The sequence below is a fragment of the Nylanderia fulva genome, unplaced genomic scaffold (genome assembly GCF_048542155.1).
Source record: "Nylanderia fulva isolate GAGA-0341 unplaced genomic scaffold, ASM4854215v1 Scaffold485, whole genome shotgun sequence".
NCBI classification, from domain to species: Eukaryota; Metazoa; Arthropoda; class Insecta; order Hymenoptera; family Formicidae; genus Nylanderia; species Nylanderia fulva.
Genome location: NW_028190571.1, coordinates 24,613 through 29,281, shown reverse-complemented (window position 1 = coordinate 29,281; position 4,669 = coordinate 24,613). Strand labels below are relative to the sequence as shown.

Genomic DNA, 4,669 nt, shown 5'->3' with positions numbered 1-4,669 from the left:
TGGAATTCCGCTTCAATGTCCGCTTGCGAATCTTCCGGAATGTTAATATGGGCGAGAAAATCGGCTTCTAATTTTTTAAAGACAGTCACGCCGTCTTGATTAAAATTCAAATTAGCTTGTTCTAATATATCCCTACCAATGCTTGCTTCTACGTTCATCGTCTCATAAGGCACAACATAAAATGTCAAAGAAAAGTCATCACCGTCTATACACACTACAGTTTGAAAATAGCCCACGGCTTTAGACTCACCGCCTCCAAATCCAGAAAATACGCGCGTCGATTGAGCCAGTTCAAATTTTTTCAGTTTCGCGAACGCATCCTCTCGAATCAAACTAGCAGGGCTTCCCGTATCTATAAGCGCTCTTAAATTTTCGTTACCAATAACAACATGTTTGATTACATTAGCCAAGGCCGCGCTTACCAGATTAACCGCCTGCTCCGCTTTCGAACTAGAACCGCTTACTCTCTTTTCCGTACAATTTCTTGCTTCGTGTCCGAATTTGTTGCAATTAAAGCATTTTTTTCCCAGTGCCTTCTTATCACAGTTCCTAGCGTGATGTCCACTTGCGCCACAATTGAAGCAACGCATTGACGCTCCGTCCTCCCGGCTGTCAGTTGTCCTCCCTCCTTCCGTTCTCGCGCAAGAATTTCCTACCCGCGTTCCTCGTCAATTCGTCTCGAGTCTTCGTGTATTTTGACGCTTTGTCTGGTTGGTTTTTCCTCATTTTTTCATAAATCTTGAGTTTATCCTTGAACCCACGAACGGTTTTTGCTCCATATAAAATCATTTTGTTACTTGCTTCGTCGTTGATGCCGTTAATCACATAATCAATCAATGCATCCAACTCCGCTGCGCCTCTTGAACCAGCTCTCTCATCGCTAAAAAATACTCTTGTACAGTCTTTTTTTTTTCATCCTGCGTTTCTCTAACATTTTGTGTAACGCGGCGCTGGTAATTTTAGTGGCGAACTCTTCTGTCAATGCATCCTTCAGCTTCTTCCACGTCTTAATAATTCTTTCGCTCTGTATGAATAATTTGGCCACGCCTTTCAGCGATCTTTTTGCGAAGACCACCTTATGTAGATCATCTCAATCGAACATGGCAGCGGCTTCCTCAAAATCGTTAATCCAGTATTCAACTGGATACGAATCGGTTCCACTAAATGCACGAACCGAATCCTTCACATCTCTATAATTTAAGATAAATTGTTTAGCGTCGCTATTCGCATTTCTTTGCCTCCTACCTCTTTAAGGTTGACGGTTGTTTCCTCGTTCTATGCTGACTATGCTTCCTCTTTCCTTATCGGCATCGGCATTCTCGTCGTTGATCTCGTCGACATCATTCTCGTCGTCATTTCTATCATCCATCTCGTCGTCGTCGTCCTCGCTGCGAACTGATCGCAAAGACCCGACGTCCTTCAGAGCCCTCACTATCCGCTCTCTCAGCTGCTCGGCATTTCCGGTGTATGCAATGCCAAGAACATTGCAAATTGATATCAAATCTCCTATTGAAAATCTCACAGCATATTGGAGCTTAGCTCTAAATTCGGCTGAGTCGTCGTTGAATTCGAACCCGCGGAATTCTCGCAGTCGCCGTCAATTATTCCTATCTCCATCTTCCTCAAAAATAAGTTTATGCATGACCACTATCACCGCTCGCGATGCTGCGGCAATTTTTTGTTTAATTGCAGATATTTGCCCTAACTCCTCCATAACTTTGTCTATTGATTTTGCTTTTGCAAACGGCAATTGGAGATTTTGCGTTAAGCTCTGGAATATTCTCAGTCATACATACGTTGTTCATCTATCTTCGTTCCTCCTTAGGATTCTCGAACGCTCTCGATCCCTGCTTACTCGCTGACTATCGTCTATCTTCGTTCTTCTTTTGGATTCTCGAGCGCTCTCGATCCTTGTCCTACATCTTCTTCTCGTCTTCCGCCTCTCGTCCTTCGTCTTTCGTCTTTTCCTCGTTTTTCGTCTTCTTCGTCTTTCGTCTTATCTTTGTTCCTCGTTTTTCCTTCGTCCCTTGTCTTATCCTTGTCTTTCGTCTTTCCTTCGTCCCTCGTCTTCTTCTCGTCTTTCGCCTTTACTTCGTTTCCTATTCTTTGAATTTCCTCATTTCTCGTACTTCATTTCACACAGTCTTTCGGCTTTCCGCTCTTCCTTTCGGGCACTCATTAACACTTTCTCTTCGACTCGTTTTGGCACGGACGAGCCCCCAATAATTTATAGGATTCTAACAGAGACACTCTTTATGATTTCAATCTGAATGTATTTCGGATCTCATTTACAAAGTTTCGGAGATTACATGCTTGCTCACTCGTCACCTTGTTCGCGGGTCTATACTCTTATTTATTTTTGTTTAGTGCTCGCTGCATGCGCTGTTATGATCGCGCCTTACATACCTAAATTCACACCCGTAACAAGTGGGGTTCAATGCCCGAATTCGCATAGATACAATTGTTTCCTTTTCAAATCCCACATATATATATTATTAATAATATATTATTTATTGCTTATATAGGCAATAAATAATATATATTATAATAATATATACATTTAGTACTTACTTTTTGCACCGTTGTGGGCTATTGCGACAGAGAAGCGTTATTTTTATTTTAATTCGCCGAAATTTTATTATGTACATAATTTTAATTTGCCGAATTTCCGTAATGTACATAATTTTAATTCACCGAATTTTTATTATGTACAAAATTTTAATTATCTTATTTCTAATATGTACGCAATTTTTATTCGTGAATTTCTATTTTGTTCATAATTTTAATTTGTCAAATTTTTATTGTGTACATAATTTTTATTTCTGGATTTTTATTACGTACATAATTTTAATTTCCAAATTTCTATTATGTACATAATTTTAATTCATTGAATTTCTAATTTCTATTAAGTACATAATTTTAAATTAAGAGTTTAACAAGGCTCTGTAATATAAATATAAATTTAACGTATAAGACAGGCAATAAAAGCCAAATTGTGGATGACAGTGCGTTATCCTAACGAAACTAAATTTTTTCGTTAGAATTAGATACCTGTGCACAAGACACCAAATTTTACTTGGACACGGCCAAGATTTAAAATTAAAACCAAGATAAAAGATCCAAAATAACGTTTTTGTAGAAATTTATCACAAATAATGCCAATTAATTATTTATTTCAAGTAGTTAAAATATTGATATACAGTAATTTAAGTACTTGAACTAAGTGATTAAGTACTCGAAATAAGTGATAAATTGGCGTTACTAGTGATAAATTTTTATAAGGGCGGTGGTGCTCTCAGGTCTAAGAGATATAAGAAATTAAAATTTTAATGCTTTTTTGAGGTGTTATAAAGTAACATTAGGAACAGTAAAGTTTATATGACTTTTATATATCATCATATTTCAAATTATATTTAAGTGGTGATAAAATCGGTGAGGTGTAACTTTTACACAATATTATCATAATTTTTATAAATGTATATAACACATTTTTAATTTTTACAAGAGACTTTCTTCAGGCTCAATATGATTCGATATGACGTTTTTTAATCTATATAGTTCTATAATATAACATTTTTATTTGAAAATTAACCTGGAAACAGAGCACATGTTGCATAAATGTCTTTCAATAGCATGTAAGTATATTTTAACTTCTTAAAATATTGTTTAATGAAAAATTTAATTTATTTTTTTCACATTAATAAAAAATATCAGAAGGCATTTTTATAACAATTTCATATATATTTGATAAATGTTTACCTTTACACAGACTACTTGCATTGTCTTGATTATAAAGACTATAATAAACACTGTCCAGTTTAAAATAATTTTTGGCTTTAAACTAGTGTAATTTATAATCATATGGTTTTAATGAAGTGCTAATATGTTAATAAAGTTAACGTTAGTAATATTCACTTACTACTGAACCAACATCTTACGACACCGAATTCCGGTCGGATAAATTCCTTTGGCATGCTAGGAACGAAATCCATGATGGCGCAGACAATAGTGAGAATAAAGGCGTTTCCCCATGCGTAAATCGAATATATTATGAACTTTTTTCTTTCTCGTTGCTTTATGTTTCCTTGTAACGAGCGGAATTCTCTATAAAAACGCAGTTTCAATTTTACATTTAGCTAAATAGAATAACAAGTATGATATAGGTAGGATAAGTATAAGCTTTATTATAATGTATATGTAAGAGAAATTGTGATTAGATAAATACAGATTTAAAAATTTTTTTGGTTTAAAAACTAACCGATAAACGTGAATATTGCAAAAATATTTTTTAATAACTTTATGTTTATTGTATTAATATTTTTTTATAAAAGAATTATAATTTAATTTTCGCTATCAGACGAACAAACATTTACGTTCGGCTCGTATAGCCCAATTATTTCGCGTTTGTATTTAATATACCTGGAGCCTTTATATTCTTATTATTATTTATTAAAAGTTTAACAAGGCTCTATAATATAAATATAAATTTAAAGTATAAGACAGGCAATAAGAGCCAAATTGTGGATGACAGTGCGTTATCCTAACGAAACTAAATTTTTTCGTTAGAATTAGATACCTGTGCACAAGACACCAAATTTTACTTGGACACGGCCAAGATTTAAAATTAGAATAATCTCTACAAGAGATTTAATTCCATACATCCCCTCTT

General features: G+C 34.8%; 1 pseudogene; it reads right to left on the bottom strand.

Moving 5' to 3' along the window:
* Nucleotides 1–1,197: 1,197 nt before the first annotated feature.
* Nucleotides 1,198–1,714, bottom strand: LOC146721392 (uncharacterized; annotated as a pseudogene).
* Between the last annotated feature and the right edge of the window lie 2,955 nt (nucleotides 1,715–4,669).